We start from the raw sequence: 24,523 nt of genomic DNA on the forward strand, positions 1-24,523 counted from the left end.
TGCAGACTTGTCATGTTTTAGGGATGCTCAGAACCATTAAAACTCGCCACAGTGGTTTGGGAGGCATTACACATCTGGGATGCAAAATCGCATGAGCTTGCTTGGGGCATACCATGGAGTAGGCACAAGCTCTTGAAGGAACAAGAAATAACCTGACCAACACCCAGAGAACAAACCTAGGACTTCCAGAACTAAATTAAAGGGCTGAGAACTTGAAATGCAGATTCTGAATCATTGCAACATGTTTACAGCTTCTGTGGATGTAGACAGACACCTTTCAAACACGTACATGAGCAGGTCACACTAGCAGTTTTCCCAAATAAACTGCCATTTTATTGAACCTTGACCTAACTACATGGCCACTTTAACTATGAGACAGAATAAAAAGGAGGGAAACTCCTTAGAAGCAGGGAACACCTCTGAGGAAAAAAGAACCCAAAGACACTGAGAAAAAAGCATTTTCCTCTCAGAACAAACTCTTCAGAAGAGCTCTGCTTCCCCCCTCCCCAACCCCTTTGCGCCTCTCTTAAGATGGGACCTTCAGTTTCTACAGTAATAGTTAAAGTTCTAAACTTACACAGTACTAGTAGATGTGTGCATGAAGGCATGCACCATAAGAAGTAGACATCTGGCTTTGTGTCATGAAAGAGCAACTGCATGGAAGTCACTACAAGGAACACAATCAGCTATGACTTTCATAGACCCTTACAAAGGTTTGGGTTGGTAGGGACCTTAAAGATCATCCAGTCCAACCTCTAACTTTGACAACTTCCCTTTGGAGATGGCCTTCACCAACCAACTCAGGAAAAAACTGGCCACAGGAAAAGGCAACAGTCGTATTCCTGAGGGAAATTTAGGCCTGTTGATCAAGGTAAAACCTTTTGAACTTGCAGCTTCTGCTGTGGGTACAGCTATTTTAGTCTCTTATCCCACTGCGTACTTCCCATTCAAATTACTGAAGCTGATTCTTAAGATTCCTTGTATGATCTAGACAAATACTACTGCTTACACATGAACTATCACAACCACCTGCAAGATGAAAGATGCAACTAACTTTCGCGCAGCTTTCCATCATTCCCAGGAAACACTGGGCTTCGCAGCAATCCTGGTATATAACTACATCTATATATTACATGTTAAAATATCACCCAGAAGAAGCAGATGTCAAAAGTAGAGTGAAAATAAAATGGATGCTTGAAAAAATATAGGAATTTCCTTAAGTACTTAAGCTTATCATCAAGTTTGGTTTCCAAAGTCCCCTTGATAACAATTCTGAAGATAGTGTAAATGTAGAAATAGCAGGTGCTACGTGCAAATGCTTGTGCCATGCAATCAGCTACAAGGAAGATCAATAAGCAGCTAGAGCATTAAATTTCACAAACTGTAACTGTCATGTCCATTACACACTACCTGAACATCTTTGTAGGCCTTTTTATTTTTTAAGCATAAAAAGTTATTTTTCACAGGTTCTATTAGCAGAATAAGCACTATAAAACTGTAAGAGCACTTACAAATCTACTAAAATTTAAAGACCTTTATAACCATCTTAGACATCTATTTACGAAGATTCTTCACCCCATAATGAAAAGACAGGAAGACTGTTGAATGCCTTAAAGATAAAAAGAAATTTGTTCCAGGAACACTCTTCTTGTGTGTCAGTTGCATTTCACCAAATATAGAGCCAATACCTTTTATGGGACGAACTTGAGTTTATTTTTGAGATTATATGCCACAATTAAGAAAATCACTGCAGAAGACAGAAGGGGTACACAACATCCCCTGGAATTCAGCTGTATAAGCAGCACCCTGCTGCCTCTTATCTTCAATTTTTGTGACTTGTCCTTGGAAAGGACACGATAAACACACATTTTCCTGCAAGCATTTCTCACACTAGAGGAGCCTGTGAGTAGAAGTTTTGTGTGAGTCCCCCTCCAGTCCTCAAAACAATTTAAAGGCAGCCATCCCTGATTTGCGATCATGGCTACAACAAACCTGGTGTCACACAGATTGCCAACATATTTCTGAAACAGCACAGCCAACAAATGAGATTATTTTTGAAGCTACACAGGAGTACAATGTGAATACAGTTGCATCATTTCTACAGCCACTTCAAGGACAATAACCACAGATTGTACTAGGGAGATAAGTTTACCTTAAGTATCAATATTTGTACAAGAGTATTCAGTTGCAGAAGAGCACCTTGTACCATTTTATACAGTCATAAAAGTAACCTGTGTGACAACACCAAACACTAATATAACAGAACTGATGATTTTGTGCATAAACTGCACCACTGGTCAAATGATGACAATAACACTCGCTTAGAAAACCTGCAAACTGCAGTTGTTGCCTTGGTTTTATAAGACAACTATTAATGAAACCCTGTTGAGTTGGGCATCCCAGTTCAAGAAGAACATCTCTACATGAGATTTAATGAAAGAAGAGGGTTTCTTCTTGTAGCAAGAATGGGTTAAAGAAAACTCATACTGTACAACTCAGATGTAGTGAATAAAATTTTAAACTTAGTTAATTTTGTTTGGTTTGAAGGCTTTGTTTTGTTCACAGCCTCCACAATAAGCCATATAGGAAACAGAAAGCTAACACTTAACATTAAGTTGGCAGACAACATTAGCAAAATTCAGGGTCTGAAAGAACATTAGGCAAGTTCAGACCAGAATCATGGAGCACAATTTAAAAGAAAGGATAATTAACCATTGGAGCAGATCATCACTCCATGAGATGAATTTGCCTTCATGGGAATTCTTTTTATATCGTTTCGACGCTTGTCTAAATGATACGTTTTAGTTCAATGGTTCCCAAACTGTTCAGACCAGACTGCAATGAATCACCCATTTTTCCCCAGCTTCTGCACATACAGCCTAACCAAATAAACAGTAGGCAGTAGAGACACTAACTGAAAGTTTGATCCATCTGATTCCTCAGTTTGGTTTTGATTCATCATTTTGCCAGTTACCTGTGGTCAGTAAATCAGGAGACACTGGTCTGCTTCTGTAAGAATGCATTTCACTGAAGTCCTAAAGCTGGGGTTAAAAACTCTCTTCTCCATCACAGCTCATGCAAACTTGTAGAAGAGCTATCGGGATCTGCATTTCACAGTACTTGGTTAGTTTACAGTAGAATTATAAGGTTCATCTACTACAGTTAAAGGCAAGATTCCGCAGTTTTCTTTCACTCCCATTTTATTCTTAAACTGTCTTTGGATAATTTAAAGAATAAGCTTAGGGTGCACTAGCAGGTAAATAAATAGACAAGAGAGCACTGATCTACTATGAAAGAAGTACAACTGCTGAGCCATTTGCTTTGTGCCAAGCCAATGTACATTTCATAATGCAAATCAACATTTTGCTTAATACATTTGTCAAGCAGAGTTGAGAACTGTCCCCACCTCCCCCTGCCAAATACTGCTGTTTTAAAAAAAGCAATCCTAACTCTTGCAAAGACTAATACATTTTCTAGTCCTCGTTTTTATTACTTGCATATACAGACAGCATTTCATCTTATTTTTTTCCATTGCTTGCAGTGATCAGGTCCAATTGTGCTATTCAACTCAAGTGGTCACATACAAAACTGATTCCTTAAGCCTTCTGCGTACATCTGTTCAGGGAGACTTGACTTGCCCTCCTTCACGTACGCTTGTACTCCTAACTGGCCTACAAGTCAAGATAGCCCTGCTGCTATCACTGCCCATACTTAACGAATGAGACAGAGCACAGTAGTGACAAGTCTTTTAAAAATCATCTCTTCCCTTTCTCTCCATGTTGTGTTCTCAAATATGTATGTCTGACAGTGAGAAAGACAGGCTAGAAGAGAAAGGACCAGTCCACATTTCCTCTCAGCTCTCCTCTGTCCTGTTTGTTCCCTTCTGATGAAAACCAAAAAAGCCAAGTTTATACTACTGCATATGCCAACTGCCAAATTTAACAAACAATTCCTACAAAGAGTACTAAAGCATTCACGAATGGTTTCATTTTATTCTCCAAACAAGTATAGAAAAAAGGCATGATACTGATCTGCACCACACACTAAAGCAGTTATCAGGATGATAGGAAAATAAACATCTTCCATCAACTCAGTTATAACATTCATGGATTCAATTCTAAAGTGACCCAATAAATGAAATGCACCAAAAAGGGGATTTTTAAAAAGTACATAATTGTATATAAGAACATCAAAGAGCCCACAGGTAAACTAGGAGAATTGAAGGAATAGGGATGGTAAGGAGAGAAAAACACTTTATAACAAATCCACAAAAACTCTAATACGAGGGTAAAACTTCACAGAGAGGTTTGTTCCAAACTCTTACAAAATTATTTTTAAAGGCATGCATGCAAGTCTCTGTCCAAGTGAAAACACCATGGACACCGTAACATTCTCAACTCTGTTGCTTCCTTAGAGCATATTTACAAGACAAGAAGAAATTTCATTTCCCTCAGAATGTCTAACAAGGACTTAAGTCAATTATTTTATAATTTGGTACAGTGGTTTTGTAGGTTCGGGGTATTCTCAAACTGCAATTCAAAAATCTAGGCCACCTTTTTGACACATACTTTTAACACAAATGCGTGTTATCTGAGTGACAGCAGTGCAGATGCATTAATAACAGAGGCTGAGGGCAAGGAACTGACATGAAGAGAAGGCTGCCAGAGCCACTGCTGTTCTTATTTGCTGGCTTACCATGCTGCATTCCTTCCCCTTCTACACCAGAATTGCTTCAGCAGTAACTAAAACTAAAATAGGTGAAAAAAAGAATGAACAACACTGGAAAAATATTATATATATTTATTGGAAGGGGGGATTTTAAAATTCAAACATATCAAACACCAGCAACAGACTATAGTCGATATTTAACACTACATATGCCAGGAAACCCATCTAAACTAGAAATGAGAAAGGTTTTTTTTGTTTGTTTGTTTGTTTTAATACAGCCTGGAAACTTGAGGCCCTATGTGAAATGGTTTGACGGTCTCAGTGCAGAGCTGCGCTTCCACATGACAAACGTCCCAAATCACTGTAATTTGAGTTAGTTCATTATAGAGGGATTTCATTAGATTTTTGCTTAGAAGTCGAACTAAAACCATATACCTTTACCTAGTAATTTTGGGAATCTTTAACTCTTTTTGTCCTTGCCACCATATTTGCAAAGAAATATGAGAGGGATCCCTACTGCAACAGTTATTCACGGACCTTTTCTTTTCCTTTGCACCAGAACAATTTCCAACATAGTGACTCATTTCCAGCTACTGAAGTGTGAGAAAGATATTTAACTTGGGCTTGCTACTCCTATTTTCATAACAGACAGAATGTTTGAACATCATCAACAGTACAGAGATCACCTTTAAATTGCATAAGAGATTTGTTCCTCTGAAACAAGGCACAGGAATCTGTACAAAACTTGGAAAAGCATTACAACAGGCTTCTAAAGCATGCCATTATTCAAAGACAGCGTACTCTGATTCCTACAGCCACTCATTCAATTTCTTTTGTTCTGGAAGTTGACAAGTTAACTATTCTGTGCTTACAAATTTTCATTAGCCTATTAAAAAAGACTCTAATTTGTTTGCACTATACACCACGGGAATTAAAAAGTAGTTAATATATACCTATTCCAAAGTACCGTGCAGAAAACAGTGGTGTCGTACAGGGCTTAGGCTATGACCCGCTTAACTTCACTCCCAGAATGCACGATCCATCACGTACAAAAACACTGAGGAAAATGTGAGGTGTTAGTAAGTACCACTGTTAGTGAGAAATTCTGCTAATTATTACACCAAATAAGCATAGTCAACAGGCCAGAGCTGTGAGAGGGCATGTTTCAGGGCATTAAATGGCTGCCTCGGATGGAGATGAATATATTACACTCTGCCCTTTAACAATAAAACAATTTCCCTGACACTTACAAACCCAGGCAGTTCCAGCAGCAGAGATGAAGAGCTCAAGACTGTACTTGGCATACGACGATGTTTCAGTGCCACCTAGTGACGTGCACTTCAACTTTATTGTCTCCTAAGATTTATAAAGCACGAAAAGTTCAAGAGCTAACTCAGCTCGAGCACGGGTGCCTACAGGACCAGTGAGCGGCCGCGCTCCTTGTGAAGAGGAGACAAAGGAAGGTCATGGTGCAACAACCTCCTCCACCTTCTTTGCAATTAAAATACTTGCTTAAAAGGCTGATAAAGGCTTATATGCACTTCGATTACAAGCTGCTCTTACAGTCAAAAAGAAATGCCTTGCAGAAATGGACAACACAGTATGTATCAAAACCTGTATTACGCACAAGGTTTTGATAGCCTGGATATTTTATCAAATTGATTTTATTCCATCAACTTAATCTTTTTCAAAGAGACTGTTTTTCCTGTTTGAATGAACTTATTATTTGGAGTTTTTTCACAGCTTAAGAAAGCATTTAAGAGACTGCAAACTTAGCACATTCATTCCTTGTTTGCATTTTGACACTTCGTATGCTTCTGCCACTGCATTTATTTCACATCTCCATTATCCTGTTGCACTTCTGCTGAGTAGCACAACAGCTGAACTTAGGCTGATGCGAATTGACTAAACTTGGCAGGGCAACCTGGCCTCGGAAGAGCCAGGAAGAGGCTGAAATATTTTATGCAGACTATAAGTTAATGTACATTGAATACCAGCACAATGGTCTACCAGCAACAAAAGCTACAAATCCACAAACTTAGATCAAGAAGAGACTGCAAAAGAGATGCTTAAATAATACAGAACAATCCCTGACTAAAACTCATTCCCGCACTGTGGGCAGATTTTATTTCACATGATTTTAGAGGAAAAACAAGTGAAAGCTTGGATTAACAAAGTTTATCGAGGCCGCCTGAAATGGTAATTCTTACTTTCCAATTATTCAAAACTTAAGTGCATCATTGCACATACAGCCATACTAGTAAACCATTGCAAAACTCACATTATGAAATACTTTTTTAGAAAACAGTTGAAACTTTTTGCTTTCTTCAGTACCACATTCCATAAAATACAATATGAAGAGACCACAAAGGGAGAAAATCATGGTATCGGACAGTGGTCCTGTTCTGTGTACCACCTGTATGACTTCCTGGATAACACGGGACCAACTTTTACAAGGAAAATAAATTACACAATTTACAATCCAAAACTAAACTACTTGTGCACAACGTTACCTGGCATTCATTGTTTCCTTTTTCTAGTAAAATAATCCTTTGGTGTAAATGCCAATGCCCATCTGTTTTGGTACACCCTGCTTTCTTCCCTAGCAAGCTGCACAACTCTGAGCAAGTGTCCCCACTTGCAAGCAACCACAAATTTCCTCCAGCATCATTATCCTCTGTAAACACCATTTTCCACACAGGTGTCTCTTCTCCCCAATTTACTCTCCTCCTTCAAAAAAAAAAAAAGTTTTGTGGTAAATGTATAAACATTTTTCTTCCCAACGGGATCAGTGATAGCTCCTTGACTCACTGCTAGTTTTCCTCGCCTACATTGTCGTTGGGTAAGCATCAAATAGCACAGCCTCAGTTACCACATTTACTCCTTTCATCTAACAACCCTGTACCTCCTTAGTGTGTTGACAACACACAGGAGTACACTAAGAGGCAGTTCTGACTGAAATTTATCCTCTATCACAACATTTTAAAAAAAAAGATGCTTACAGATAGCTTTAAATATTCTCAAATTTCTGAAGCAGCAGGGAGAAGTGCATGTACTCAGGTCCTGACTATTACAGGGTCAGGACCCTGAAAATTATATTATTCTTCTAAAGACGAACAAAGAATCATCTTTATTTATCTATGTGCATCAAAAATTACAGAAAAGATGTGCAATGCAACATGATTTTCGAGTTAAAATTCCTACCTTGATGATCAGATTAAGACAACATACCTCTGTGGATTAAACCTTTTCCTGTGTTAGACAAATAGCTGTGACGTAAAGAGCCTAGGCACTGCAGGACTGACAGACCTTCAGAAAGCCAACTGGGGAAGCTTCACTCAGTGGACTGCACACTAAGTTCAGAAGCCTCTAGTGCCAATACACTTCAGATGTTTGATCTCTGCCTTAGGACTAAACTACTAGCACAAGAACCAATATTGCCCCTACTTGAAATAGTAAATAATAAAATATATGTATAATCTTGTTCTTTCCATTTAAGAGAATTCTGCTCATGGCTTCTCAAATCATGTCTCCAGTAATAGGGTTCCTACCATAAATGTATTTTCCTTTATACCTCTAGAAAGGCTTCACTGACCAATGCTCAACTTGTCATATGCCTTGGACATTTCACGTTCGTCTTCCATATTCCAAGGGATGCTTATTTCTTACAAACATGGATGACTTCAGCACGGCTAGCCATGTACTAAAGAATGAACTGCATTTCTCCAATGAAACCAGTAAGCTGGGGAACAGTTCCGAGTAAAAAAGTAAAACAGCTCACAGTACACATTTCCATGGAATTCTGTTTACCCAAAGACATTAAAAAAGACTGTTATCACTTAAAACTGTTTATTTCCTACCACAAATAAATTACTATATTAAAAAGTGGCTTGATGTTGCTCACTTTCACTTCATTTTCAATTTTAATTTGTTTTCATTACAACAGAACAGATCATTAACTGTAAACAGGTTCATCATAATAATACAAGCATCACAGAGTATTTAAAAAAAATCAATTTCCTGTCACCTTTGTTTTATTTTTTTCCCTATAACCAATAGCTATTTGGAATGCATTAAAATGCGTAAGAACCTCCAACACAACTTACCTGCTCTCGCTTCAGTATGAAAAATAAGTTGTTATCCAATGTTTCTGATACAGTAATTTTCTTTCAAAATCATGCGAAAAAAATCACGCATGACTTATTGTGGAACACACAGTGCAAGCAACACCAACTGTTGTACAGCTGTAGTTTGCAGGTTCCCAAAAAGGGCATGTAAACAAGTACGACGCACTTCAAGGACTCTGGACATCAATAAAATGGATTTACTCCCAACAAACTGCTCAGCAGTGTAGAGGAAAGGAGGGAGAAGGATATTGCTTCTTGTTCTCATGAATTCTTTTGAGCATAGCCACAGTACAGCTTTCTGTTGGACACCAACAGCAGATTCACAAGACAGCTATGTTAGGAACACAAACGTAAAACTAAGGTAAGTGCAAGAAAAGCAGAGGGATTCTGAGCTTTAGTAACATACCTGTCAAAAAGTATATTTGTTTGTTGTAAAACACTATTCCTCTGCAGTTACGAATTCTTATTCTTCAACTGTGTAATCATCTTTATATTACAGCAGGTATGGGGCAATATCCAAAATAATAATTACATTGATAAAGTCTTGACAATTGTTCTATTCACAGTCTTCTAAAGTGTCATATAAAATAACTAGACTGAAATACAATTGTGAGTCCCAAATAATTACTTTGGTAATATGCATCTGTTAATGACCACCAGTATTTTTCTCTAAGACAGCTGTCATACAGAAAGGCTACTTATATTGCACTGGGTTTTATTCACCTTACTGCAGAGACCATCTCTTTTCTGCTGCCAAGATGCTTTTGCTATATGTAAATATTTAATGCTATTGCCATCAGTCATTCTGTGCTCATATTGTCTGATCAAGCATCTACTACTGTCCGCTAGATACGCTTGAGGATAGCATTTTTTCATGTCTAGTGCTCAGTCACATGCAGGACCTACTTCGCAAGAGTTCTTCGAAGTTCAATAATTCATTAAACACTGCACAAAAGGTCTGTATCATTTGCAAAAATGGCTGACTGTAGAGAGTGCAAAATTATCAAAGCATCCCTAATAAAAATGTGATTTTTAAAGCAATAACATTGGATATTGCTCACAGGTATTTTACTCATGCACGTGTACACACTGAATTCAGGGAACAGACTGTAATGCTTTAAGCAATAACAAAGACTGGACTTGTACTGAGGGTACTGGAGCCAATCTAGATTACAGAAACAAATTTTATATCACCAGAACTACCAAGCAAGAAATACAACTTGATAGAAGTTAGAGTATACTGGATACATTTTAATTAATGTAATTCTCTAAAACAAAATTAAAAACCAGAGGTGAGTTTTACCCGTTTGCAGTTGCATGCATCACAACATTTTTCTGTTTAACTAAGTTCATAGTACTGTATGTAACAGATCTAAAAAAGCTAATATACATAACTTTTCTATCAATATTATCTCTCGATACACCTTCCAATAAAACACCGTAGAATTCAGACTTCCAAAACACAAGTCCTGCTAAGGAAGTAAGGCAAATGGCCAGATTTCCCAAGAGGCTTACCTAGGATTAACAGATCTCTTGAAATCAGTCTCTTACTTTGTATGTAATGGTGCAATCTGGATGCAAAATATAGAAACCCAAGAATTATATCATAATCCAGTCTTTCACCCATGTACAAAACATCAAGTGAGGGCAACGCAGGTGTTCAAGGTACCTGAGGTTGATTGGTTTGCTTTTAAGACTTAAGCAGGAACAACTAAGCAAGGAGAGGTTAAAAAACCTTTAAGAAGGTATTTTGAATGCGTTGCTGTCATCATCTTTCAAGGAGAATGTTCTGAAATAAAAGAAAAACAATTAGCTATATGAGACATAGGGCAGTGTTTAAAGGGTCCGAACCAATTTTGTTTCAAATCTTTATTTTGTTTAGACAAAAGGGAATCATTAGCTTTTTTTCAAAATTAAGAAACAGTAAGCATCACAAGCAGACCGTCATAGAGTGCAAGACAGCACAATTATTCCTTCTTTCCCAGTGGACTACCACCCTTTATGAACACATGACAAGATCCAGCTATTCATCAGAGAGGCTAGAAGGAAATGAAAACGTTGAATTCAAAAGATCTGCCTTTCAGTTAACATCCTTAATGTAAATTAGGGTTAAATGTGAATAAAATTAATATTTAATCACTTGAAAAACTTCCATTCCTTTCTTCTCTTTAAACTCTACAACTTAATTATAAAATAATGTAAAACAAGTGTAAATTTAAGAGAGTCATTTTGAAGACTTGCATTAATAGTTCAAGACCTAGTGACACTGAAGAAAAGAAGGGGAGTCCCAACATTATGTTGCTTTAAGGTAACCGTGTGATTCTGTTGCGTGCACACAGACAGAAGGAGCGCGAAGGCACGTGGAGCGCTGCGCAGGGAAGCAGGGCAGCAACGGCGCGGTGGGAGGCCAGCGGAGGAAGGCTGACCCTGCCTGCTGGCAGCCGAGCACCGCTGCAGAGAGAGGGGCTGGTGCGCCACATTAAAACTCCTAGAAGAGGGGCTCAGCGTATTGCTTCACATTTACCTGGGAAGGAAAAAGTTGGTGTCATACATGGGCACGACCCAATATCTAATGATGCAACATGATGCACAGTGCATGGTGCAAAATCAGGAGAAAAAGCATCAGCACAACCACTCTCCAAAGTCTTGCAGTGCTTGTGTAGTCTAAACTGCTGCCCTCTCAAACTTCTCTAAGGAAATCCCACACCAGATGAATCCTGTAGCCCTTGTGGTTTGGCACACAGCAGTTACTATTACATTGTCTGCATTTACCATCTGTCACTGTGCTGTGATGCGGCAAAGAATTACTTTCTGTTCTAACACAGAACTTCTTGAATCATAAAAAGAACATACAAAAGCTGAGGTTTTCATAATTATGTCTCTGTGAAAGGTAATTTGGCAGTAAATACCTAAAGGGGTGCATGCTGCCATTCCTCTCTATGCATACTTTGAACTAAACCCAGGTTAGAAGTTGTCTCCTCACACAATAAGGAAATTCAAAATCACCGAAATGTTTCCCATTTCTTTCCAGAACATAACTGAAGCAGTTTGTCACTTGCAAGAAGACATGCACAAATGAAAGACAAGAGCGGGCTTCCACGGGATGCTGCAGTCACACAGGGTTTATAATGCTGAAAACCTAAATCCAAGAACTTCTTCCAAATCAGCTTTTGTTGAAATCTTTCGCTTCCTCTCTTACCCCCCAAAGCTTCCCCCTGCACCTGCTGTACTTGTTTCGACTAGAATTCCCTCAGTTACAACCAACTTCAAAAAAATTTGGCTTCTATGAGGATGGATGCTCTGTCAAAAATGGCTGTAAGTAACAAGGAGTCCTAGTATTAACCTAATTCACCAAATAAATCCAGCAGCATTCTCTATCGCTAAAGAGTAATACTCCCAGGTTGTTTTACTGAAGCGAACACGCCGCTAACAAACAGTGCCGCTCAATCTCCAGGTGTACTCAAACGTAACACAACTTCTCCTTCCGAAGGGAGGACTCCAAACAGAGTACCAGGGTCAACCTTCCCCAGCAGGGACGGGCTCAGACACACTGTGCAGCGCTTCTGTCCCTGAGTCAAGCATGGGCCGTCATTGCATTTCTGCCCGGCATAAACCAAAGATACTATATGTTACATATTTTACAAATATAGTTGTGTTTGTTTGTTTTTTAAGCAAGCTGCATCAAAGTGAGAAAGAAAAGTGATTGTCTGAAAAACGTGTTTTTTTTCCAATACAAAGAAGCCAATGTTCCACTGAGCCTAAAAAGGTTTATTAGACCCGACTCCTACCCGCGTTGTGATGGCCAAGTCCCTTTCCTAGTTGCTTAACTTCTGCTAATTGAACTTCAATCGCCTAGTGTAAATGAAGAGGTCTTATTTACTGTCAAATAACAGGTTTGCTTGCCCCTTTCTGCAATCACATTGTTTACATGGACTTGGTTGACTGTACTCTAGCACACAACATTTCTAAACCTGAATCCCAATCAGGGCTATCCTCATTAAAAATATGACCTTTCACCTGCTATGAAGCACTGCTAACATAAATTACATTTTGTTGTAGCCCAAAGGTGATAGAGATGAGAGTAGGATAAACAAGGAGTAATACAAAAGCCAGTTGGGTCAGCCTTTCATTACAGCCCTTTCAGAAGCTATTAATCTCGCTTGTAGTCAGTGGGCTGAAAATAATTACTTCTTCTAACCTATGTTGTACTCAAAAGCAGCAATAAGGACAGGTCATGCAAGACACAAATAATTCTTGGTCCTCATAAAACCACTTCAAATGGTTTTAAGCGACCATCATGACACGTTACTTCACATCCCACTGACAGGAGAAATCTCAGCAGTATCCCCTGCACATTACGTTGCATCACCTGTTCCAGCTGCATTTGGCCATAACATGCCATGAAGAGTACATAAAAGGTAACTGTGGCAAATGCAAAGGAACTACAAAACAGTTTTTTAGTTTTTAAAATGTGAATGGAGAATGCTTTTCCTCAAGTCCATCTTCATTTATCTTTCAAATCAGGGTTCGCATTTAAAACTATGTAAGAAGAAGGCTTCACTTATGTTTAATCTAGCCAGCATGTCTTGGTTGCTTCCTGAAACACAGAATTAGCATGGACCTTTAATACATCAAAAGATTCTCATGTTGACAACAAACATGAGAATCCTGGGAATCACACTGCTACAGGGCAGCCGCAGAAAGAAATTAAACTTGGTAACTCAGAGGCAGTTGAAAGTACTGGCTGGAGAGTAGATAGTTACTTCGGAATTACAAATTTGGGAGAGCTTGCTGCCAGCTGTCAGGCTCCTAACAAGTTTGCACTGAACTGCATATGCAAAAAGCCATATCTGCCCAAATAAAATGCTTGCTTAAACGTTTATCCTGTTGTGTATAAGCCATGGACAGATGGCTCTACAAAAAACTGAAGTTAAATACTGTCTGAGAGCTCTGCCCACTAACAGCAACCTAGTGCTTATTCTTCTGAACTAAATACCTAAGTGATAACAAGGAAGGGAGAAAAGCAGAAATTTTGGGTTGTGTGACATGAACAAAAATCCTATTCCACACTTGAGCACATCAGTATTTTACATGCATCTGGGAAAGACCTTTTGCCTAGTACCTAGACGAGAGACTCATGTTTCACTGCACGCCACAAACAGCTACTGTAGGATGAGAACTGTGGGATGCTAACCAAAACTTCAGCAGTTAGCGCTTTTAATCTACTCATCAACTAACAAACAAAGTACACATTTCAAGTTATAACCAATACTTACCATGGCCCATTCCTGAATTTCTGCTGGCATCTCCAAAAAAAAAAAAAACAACCACACATTTATCGTACTGGTAAGGTAACAAATGGCTGAGGAAAGGAAAAATGGAATCAAAAACACTTACTGTATTTTTGTAGTGATAGCCAAGATTTCCTAATTTTGTTTGTTTTGTCATTGCTACTATTATTAAGTTCTTTAAGTATAACCTACTGTATATAGGTACAGACCTGGAGTAAGAACAATCTCTTACTCAGTTCCAATTCCCTGTTTGAATGTGATCAAATCAATTAGCTTTCCTGAGGCTCATCTCTCTAATCCTCTATCTTCCCCCAAAATTCTTTCAAAACTTTAAAAAAATAATAGGAAGCTCTCACATGAATAATTTCCATCAAATATCCACTGTCCCTAAACTAGTGTATAAGCAAACACAGGCTGCTGTATAATAGGGACCTTTGCACATGTAAGGAGGAGCACTAACATCTGGTTCAATTTAGAGCCAACCTAAGGGAGTACAGTGTCAGTTCCTTCAGCAGAGCTAAATCACCTCACATCAGAACTACTTCTAATGATCAGAAAATCAAGATGATGAAAGCAAAGAAAATTGGTTCAGTGCCTTGTTACATAGCTATGGAACAGCTGAGCAATCTGCCCAAGGAAAAAAGTAGGCATGCCAAAAAAAGGCAGGTAACTGCAGAACAAATACTAGCAAATGTTTAAGAAAGCAGAAGTAATGCCGAATGAGGTTGATGTTCACTACAGGCATTTTAGAAATCTAACCTCACTAAGGTAGTTCAAGAGGTTCATGCAAGGGTCCAAGGCTTTGGAAATCTCTCCCTTCCCCCTCCCAAAAAACACAGGAACTCCTGTATTTCAAAGAACCTGCTGCAAACCCAGTTACAAGCCAGTCCTTATGAAATACAATGACAGATTTTAGTAGTAGGCAACAATGATTTTGTCTACCTGCATCTTTCTTTTAGTACTTGATGGCCAATTACGGTAAAAGTTGCTCAACAGGATGCATACATAAGAAAATCCCTGTCACAGAGCAGATGCAAATTTAATTACTTTAAGTTAAACCTTCCATCTTGTCTAGAGGTCCTTCAAAAATGCAACTGTAAACAAGCACTACATTGCAATCAGGTGTCAAGGGCTTATTTGATCTCTTGCAAAATATGTCACAAATCACTGGCAGAAAGTGGGTCGAGAGAGAGAACAAAGGAAGAAACTGTCAATGGACTAGGTAGCTCATGTGAACGTGCCTATTAGTGCACTGGATCTTCCTGCTCCTGTCTAATGCTGTCCATATAAAACCTTCATTTGACAATGTTCTGTTATCCTGCATTTGATGTAATTTTTCTGTAGTAAGCAAAAAAGAATCTGCAAAAAGAACTGATAGAGTAACCGAAAACCACTGAAGATTCCAAAATTGTTCTGCTAAAATATCAGTTGTGTGCTATTGCTGTTGGCTTTTGTTTTTTGCTTTTTTTTTTTTTTTTAATAATGTTACATAACTTCTAGAAAGCTCTCAATACGTTTGGGAAAACGGTCACATTGAAGTTGGAAGGAAATGAACTCTACTTTGCACAGAATTACAGGTGGTCCCAAACAAGCAATAGGTACCATTATCTTAAGAAAGAGAGCAACAATATTATGCTTATGCTTTGCTTCCAGCCAGTTGTACGTGGTGCGCACATTTTACCTTTCATTGAAACATCTTTGGGGGCCTAGAAGCAAAATACCAGATAGCTCTCTGCAGTCTGCTGATCAGCCCAAATATTCTAGTAGATAATTGCTCATTATGTATTCCTGCTCTAACTCAGAATGTACAAAGTATTAGTACTTCAAAGAAATTTGTGAATACACAACTGTAAAGACATACACAACTTGCCACAAGAGGTATAAGTACATTTTGCTGCACACGCTCAGTTAAATGATGCAACTGCACAGTTATGAAGTATAATTAAAAATGCACAGAAAATTCAAGACTGAATATGCCAGACATCTCAGTTCTTTTGCAACCTACACAGTTAAGCAATAGGAGAACTGCACTACTTGAGCAACCAAGACTGACTGGTCTGCATGGCACAGCTTGTCTCAAGAACTACGTGCTGCTGGGGAGGTAGCAGGGGGGTGTGGGGAGCAAACTAACCCAAAATACGTTGGATCCAACCATCACAGCCATGTAGCAGCACAATGTAATAGCTGTGGGTCTCTCTTCTGTAAGATCATCTAGAATCCTTGGGCAAAGTCAGACTAGATCTTGAGTACCTAAGCCCTTCTACATCCTAGTACAACCCCTATAGCCTTACAAGCTGGTCTAATACCGATTACCTCTACCAAACTTGTCTTAATCTAGCAAAGAACTTATCACAACTGCTTTTCTTAAATATACTTAAACACCAATGTCAAAAGCTTGATCTTCACTTTCTGACTCAAACAGTGCAAGTTATACATAATGCTCATCAGAAATTTTCTGTTTAAACGTCCCTGTGTTATAGGGACAAAATGGAAAAAATTGTGTTTATAAATTGTGGTTCCACTATGTAGTGAGTTAATATTCCAATGCATTTCCACGAAACCAAGACGCATCCTTACTATCTGTAAGGCAATGACATTATCAAAAACTGTGTCTTTGAGACAACAAGAAGCCCTACCTAAAACAGGCTAAGGAGCTTCTACTTCATACAATCAGAAGGATCAGACACTAGAAAAGGAAGTATTTTCTTCTTTGGCTTACAAAACCAAGCTTTCCTACGCTAATCTAAGCTAAAAAAAAAAAAGCAAACAGAAAAACAGAACAAGGAGGACTAGGAAGCTGACTGCCTAGAGTCATTTCTACTCATTCAAAATTTGATTAATGCCTACCTTCTGGTGCTAGAGATTCACAAGAATCAAAAATAACTTAGGTTTCAATGACACAATTAGTTTTTCTTCTTAGAAAAGTTGAATCTGACTGGAGACGATAAATCAGACTGTTTAAAACAAAGCTGCTGGTTTACCATTTCCCTCTACTAACATTGGCAACAAGATAAACGTAAGCAGAAGACAGAATTGTACTTTTTTTTTTAATAGAAATCTTCAGTTGCTGCTTTAGAGAGGCAGACCAGCCTCTTTAACCCTGAAGTACATAATCCTAATACTATGAACTAACAGGGGATAAAAAAAAAAATCAAAAACAGTTGACTATGAAATAAGAATACTGCTGTTCAGGCTCCTCAAGTTTGTATATTTGTAAAGGGAAAAATGAGACAGAAGAAATTTTCAAAATTGCTAAACGAAGAAGGTACATTGGACAAGGCCTTACTTTGCTTCCTCTCCAGGCTGCTATCTCCCCTATTTAAGCAGGGCTGTATGTCGTATTTACCAAGCTGGTAAGCTGAGTTTAGCCACGTTTAATATGTACCACACATACTACTGAGCAAAGAAACCAAACTGCCGAAGCTCTCCCATCTAGTTCGCTTGATTAGCAGAGTACACCTTTAATAAGCAAAACCAGCAGATGCCCTCAGTTCATTTTAAAAAGGAAAATTTCCTCTTAGTTTAAATAGAGAATTTTGAGTGTACATCATTTTATTCGCATATTAGGTAAGAGTAGTTACAATCACTTAGAACAGACCGTCTGCATTTTTAAAATCCATCAGGTTAACAGTGCATTTACCAACAAAAATGCTCTGCATCTATTTATCTCATTCCAACTAAATTTAAACAGTGCAACGCATTATTCATCTATCCATATTACAAACTGTTGTGTACATTAAGTGGATAATATTATTAACACTGATGTTTCTGTAGGCTATTCATAAAATAAATGGTGGACAAAGTAATTCCATCTATTACACATGGAATTCAATAACAATAATAATGAGAAAATTGCAATAGACATTGTGAGTAATAATCAGAACTAGAACGACAACTGTAACAATATATCCATTGTGGAAATGTTCTGATTATAGAAACAGACTAATCTGCAATTTTTCATCACTGATAAGCTCTGGAAACCAGCTAGAATTCCCATTATATTTTATCCCTGTCAGTTTGTGCCTAGAACAGCTGCAAAAAACCTACTTGATTTATTAATTTAATGAGAAATAGATAAATGTTGTTTGCTGTGATAGAGGAATATGTGCAGCATGACATCGTATCGCTATACCTGCCTCAACACTCCAGCTAGCAAAGTGTACTATACCTTCCCACGTCTGTAGCTACAAATGCGACACAGGCAGTTTTGCCAGCATCATGTCACACAGCTCTCCTGCCTTGTCAGTCCATGTTCTCCAAGGCTTCTTGTTAACATTTACAGGCACCATGTGATCCTGCTTTAGAGGCTGCAGCAGTGACTGCTTGTGTCAGAACAGAGTTCGAGGTAATTTTCTGGTTTGAAAGCTTCAGTGGTCTTAGTTCACATTTTTATTACCTCCAATACCTTAACATTTTTACTGCCGCAAGTACAGTAATGCCTAGAAATTATCTGTAGAAGCACAGAAAAGCGTATGGCCTGCTAGAAACACAATTGAGTAATGCTAAGATTAGCCACAAAGAATCCAGCAAGTTTTGAAGAGGGATCACAACAGAAGCCCTAGGACTGGGCATCCAAGGCACTCATCAACTGTACGAGTTTCTGCAGTCAGAATGCTATGCGAGATTTTCTATAAACACTGCCACTTCAACAGGAAAAGACGACGTGTGGCGAGCACCAGGGACTGTTATATAAAGGTGCCCTAGGACAATGCCATCCACCTTGTATTTTCTGCCTCCTGGTAGAGCTGCACAAACTTACCAGCCAGAGACTAAAGCGGGCGAGGTGTGGTCCAGCTTCACAGTGCAGGCCAGATGGGGAAGATGCTGCACTTGGCAGAGAGCCCAAGGACAAAGCCCTACAGGGAGTACGGGAGAGGCAAACGTACTTGACAGCGAGACAAGAGCTCTCGCCCAGACATTATCCATGGGGATCCTTCATTCCCCTTAGCTTACTTTGTCACCACATATGCACAGTGTGACTGAATGTATTATGCACGGGAAATAATCACGCTGCCGGCACTGTCAAGAAGTCACTGAGATTTTATTCTGCGTGCAAAGGGCTGCAATTTTGCACTTGCAGATAGGGTTTGGAATTTTCAAAGATTTCCAAAAGTCAATCAGAAAGGAGAGAAAATTAGGACTAGGGTCACAGGGTAGATTCCACATGCCAAAGATTTTGAAAAAAATCAATGCTGAGGTCCTGAACATGCTCTCTTCTGACAGAGCAGCCCAGACTCACAGCCAGGTGTCTCTTGAAAGGACTCAACGACCAACTCCCAGAAGGTGCTTACACACCAGCAGGCCACATGTTCTCTCAAGTTTCTTGTTGGATTTTTTTTTAATTATAGCTATGTTAACATCCCATGCTTAAAGAATCCTTCCATTCCCCCCCACCCTGAAAGTGTTAATTACTACTGTTCATTACCTTTCAAAACCAAGAGCTAACAGATGCCCAAGCGAACAAAGAGTTGTCTTTAAAAATTTTGATTTAAAAATTATGATGTAATAAAAGCACTGATTTGATGATAGTCAGTTTCCTATCCAGTGAAGTCTCACTCCTATAATAATTTTTTTTTTTTTTTGAACACTAGTCAGCAAGGACCAAGTTAGGCCATTGACGAGGCCAGATTTTACATTAATCATGTATTTTTCAGTTTTTCAAAGTTAAACAAAGGTAACTTCACACATTTTCATTATTTTAACAAAGTAGTAAAATACTGATTTATTCTCCCGGATGTTCAGACTTCAATTGGTAAGTAACAAAAAAAAGTGCCTGATGCAGGCATACGGTCCATAAGGCTCCTCGTAAAGCAATGGTAGCAGATACTGCACTCATCTAAAAGGATGCTGTAAATAAATCATATGGGCCTGTTTCATTATTTCAGAAAAAAATCCGAGCTTTAAAACCAAAGAAAGTTATCATGCCACAAACTCGCACGAGAAGGATCTTCAGTATTTCATCACCATCTTGTAAAGCACGGACCGCTGCTCAAACACACTCCATTTTAAACATCAATAAAACTCATAACAGAAGTCTTTCCTTCATTCTTAAATCTAGTTCCCGATTAGCATGAAGACCACCTTCATTTGATTTACAGAATGCCACAGATCTATTACTTATAGCTTAAAGGACATTGAATGCTTTGACGTGTTCCAGGTCTGCAGTTTAAATCAACTGAATTATTATACATCTCATCACTCTCAGTTACATTGAGTGCCTGTTCTGTTACTGCTAAATGAATTGTTACGAAACTATAAACGTTATGGAATGCTGCGGAGTCCTTGGTCTTTGACCGGAGACCACTTATTTCCACAAAACAACAACTGAAGTGCTTGTATTACCTCCGTGCATGATTAAATCCTGCATGTTGCACAGTAACAGGTGCATCAGAACTTCAAGATACGACTCAAAATATGTCAGCTTTTTTTGTGTATGTACAAAAAGGCCACAGACAAGCAGAAAACAGGGTTAAATGTCGATCTTGAACCTTGAGTGTCTGAAGTTGTCAGAAGGAATCTCTTGATACGTATCATGTGTCCTGTGATACCAACAGCTTACACAATAAGAAATCTCCGCGTTTCTTCATAGCCTTGTTTAGTGGCACGAAACAGTTCCTTCTTTCTACCCCTGAGTATATTTTATCAGTAGCTAGAAATGTCAAATACTTCTATGGTAAACAGAAATATCCTGGCCTTTTTTTTTTTTTTTTTTTTTTTTTCTACACGCCAATACTAAAGAAGGTGACAATATAATCTGCCTCGGGCAACTCTATCACCAACCACAGTAGACAGGTCATTTTCCTTTTATCAAAGAGGAGAGTAGGTCATCGCATTTTAGTGCATGTTGACACCACCGCTAGTAAAAAGAGATAAGAATTCAGTGCCCTTAAGGTGCCTTAACCTCTATTTTACCTAATACAGATATTTCACAGCTATTGCATTAAAGGCAGAAGAGAGACAGATTCGTACTCTGGAAAAATGCACTACAAAGGTCTCAACCTCTGTGACAAGCTGGTATCTGTACTGAAGAGAAGGTAGGTGACAACAAAGCACTTCACTTAAGACACCTACCTCTCTTTTATTTCGCATAACTGGATTAATTTTTTTTTCCTGTAACACCACAGAGCATCGTGCATGTCTAACCTCTCAAGCACATGTCCGTAGTTTCTGTACATTTTTGGAAGTTGGAATTAAAAGCATACGCACATCTCCTGCCCTCCTGAAAACAACTTTCAGAAGTTTCTCTGCTTGCTTAAACCATTTTGCTTTCAGTCAGGATATCTTAACTCTGAACACAAAATAATGACGCTTACCTACAGTTGTCTTTATTTGTTGTCCTTGTGCTTTCAAACATTTGATTCAAACATCTTAAACTTGAAAGATGCTTTTATGGCAATGCTCCTTATATTGTTTAAGACAATAGGGGAAAAACACCACTTTCTAATTGCTAAATATGCAACCATCTGAACATGGCAAGTTACTTTTTATTGCATTTTCTGCTAATAAACTGGTTTTAAAATAATGAGGAGATAAAAGGATCTGCTTACCAAGAACATCAACACAAACTGCTCAGTTATTACCAAGGACTGGACAACATTCACAAAAGGACTTTTCTTTTTGGAAAACTATAAAGATAAAATGCACTTGCAATAAACTGCATGATGGATGGTCAGTTTCTTCTGCACAAAAGTGTAAAATGTTACTTCAAAAAGGGCAAAAGAAATTCTGGTTAGAAGAAGAACAGATGTTCTGTACTTTAAGAGAAATGGGAGATTTGTGCTTAAAGATACTAAGCACAATTTCTTCTTTCCCCCAGGAACACAGCTACAAGCAGTATAGTTAACTCCCACTAGAAATTAAAGCTTGATTTTTACAGAGGAAGAACAAAACTTCTTCCTGAAATGGAAAATAACATTCCCTTACTCTGGAAATTAGTCCAGTCAATTTTTCTATTTGTTTCAGTAACATCTTTTAAGCTATGCAGGCCAAGAGAGCAGTTCTATGTGTAGAGACCATATCAACAAACACAATGGTTCATCATTTAAGCACTATTTATGTGCATATTTATACTTAAACTGTTGCATATTTGCATAGATACCCTTACAAAATTCAGTTCTCCTTCACCAGAAGGTATTCCACCACCTATGTAAGAGGGAAATATCAACCAAAACTTAGTAACAAAAATAGCGACCAAAAATAAAAGTTGTTTAGGGGAACGTGATTTTAACATCTACTAGCCAACCATTTTGCTCACCGAAGAATTTTGTACGTTTTTTATATGCATACATACATGTGTATATGCATGCAAACATACATCTGAACACATGCATTTTATACTTCATTTCAGGCAAGGCACATATTAATGCATCAGCAAAGACTGAAATCTTTAAAAAGTAACCCTTTAAAAAAAAGTACCCTTTAAAAGTAAGACTTTTAATAAACAGGAAGAGCATTTAAGATAAAGAGCTAGACAACCAAAAACTGAAAAATCTTCATGACACAATCTAATTTGTTAGATCAGTGCATCTGAACACAGGTCTCTTGCAAATGGCATTGTAAGCAAAAAAATAAATCTGGTTGTGAAATTACATACAGGGCAAAAATAGCTTGAAAAGAACAGTTATTGCCACTAATCAACTCAATCACTTTTTGGGATTTTATTGTTTATAATTAACTAACATGAGAATGTTTCAAAATAAAAAAAAATGAGTATCTCCTAGCCAATTAGCAATATAATGCTATTTTTATGCTTTGGACAGAAGTTGTCTGTTATGAACAACCTCTAGTGAATCTCATTTTTTAATGTTGATATTTATACTCTGATGTAATGTTGATACACTATTTCAAATCTGAATGAACTGGGATGTTTTGAGAAGAAAAAACAGATGCATTTAACATTTAAGAAATAAACTGCAGTTACAGATTGTTTTGTCCAAGTGACTAGTGAATATTATGTTAAAGCAGGATACAACTTTTCCAAACATGAAGCAATTCTTGGTATTTTACTGTACAATAGCTTCCATAAATGATTCACTTGCACACCAAGCTTGTGTTCCTAATTAACCCATTTAACCCATTAGTACAATTCCCATTCATTTGATTAAGAGTGAGGTTCAGGCCCAAATGTCTTTAGCATTCATTCTCAGAAAATAGAAATATGTCTGTCCAGGAAATATGTTTAATGTCAAGCATTTATCTCTTAGTGATTTTCAGACTTACATATTCGGTTCTTTATACCGAATTTTGATGCTCTTTTATGCACTGTACCCTGTACTTGAGAGAAAAACGACTATTTCACATGGCTTTGGGTTTCATACTTTATTATGATAAATCCTATCTTCTCTCAGAGTCTTTCGGGGGGGTGGGGGGGGGCGGGGAGGAAGGGAAAGGTACCTGAAATAAACAATATTTCAGTCATTTTAAGTTCTCACAACTGCTTTACAAATCACACAGCCTGACCCCCTTCTCTAATATCACATTACAGCAAGATCCAAAATAGCTCTCCTCTTTGACAGCTAACCTCAGGCACCACTGGTCTAGCATCTTGCTGCTTACGCTGCCGGCTGAAAAGCTGAGAGGATACGCAAGACAAGCTGAGAATTTAACTGGCAGAGCTGTTCAGATCTAAATTGTGCTATCTGAAACTTAGACCACAGGAGACAACAGTTGACTTTTTACCCTGGCAGCCGATTCAACCTCTTGGCCCTGTGCAAGTCACATGAATACATTTAGCGCACACAAAAACTATCTCCCTATATTATGATCAAAGATGCATTCGGTACACATTTTTTTTGCACATTTGATCACTCTGTTGACAGTCATGGAAGTTAAGTAATATGGACTGCTGCACATGGGTTTCAAACCTTGATGGAGCCCAATGGCAGGCTACTTTTGACAGTCGAATAATGACAAGCGCGTTGCAGGCCGATGCCCGTCATTCAGGAGCATCTCGGCCTGCTCCAGCCGTTGCACAGCGACTAAGTGGACGGTCAAAGGTTAAGTTCGAAGAAGACAGCAATGAAGGGCAACTGTCATGCACCACTGAGTACTGCAAGGCAGCAAGGAGTGGTTGTCTTCTGAAGAACATGCAAAGCGTTCTCATTCTGTCCAGGCAGACACATATTTGAAGGTCCTAAATGAGACCACTGCCAATTCATGAAGAGCCAAACTGACAGCATGCCATTCAAGCTGTCTGTCACAGTTTGGACTTTTTTTTATTTCAAATCACAAATGCATGCAAAGTACAACGTTAAGCAGAACTCCCAGCAGTTGTTTTAAGCGAGCCAGACTTGGCAGGGTATAACAGTGAGGGGAAAGACATCTAAACTCTCCCTCCTTGCTTTCAATATTTAAGTATTTCACAGGGATTTCTTCAGTTTTCATGCAATGGCATGCATTTATTTCCAAAATTACATCTCTTGTCCCCCTTTATTAAAT

The 24,523-nt window shown here is 38.3% G+C and overlaps 1 protein-coding gene across 2 annotated transcripts in view; it reads right to left on the reverse strand.

Moving 5' to 3' along the window:
• The window catches only part of FTO (FTO alpha-ketoglutarate dependent dioxygenase), a 247,020-nt gene that overhangs the window by 211,377 nt on the left and 11,120 nt on the right, over positions 1-24,523 (reverse strand). The gene's annotated exons all lie outside the window — the stretch shown is intronic.

The sequence above is a fragment of the Cygnus olor genome, chromosome 12, assembly GCF_009769625.2.
Source record: "Cygnus olor isolate bCygOlo1 chromosome 12, bCygOlo1.pri.v2, whole genome shotgun sequence".
NCBI classification, from domain to species: Eukaryota; Metazoa; Chordata; class Aves; order Anseriformes; family Anatidae; genus Cygnus; species Cygnus olor.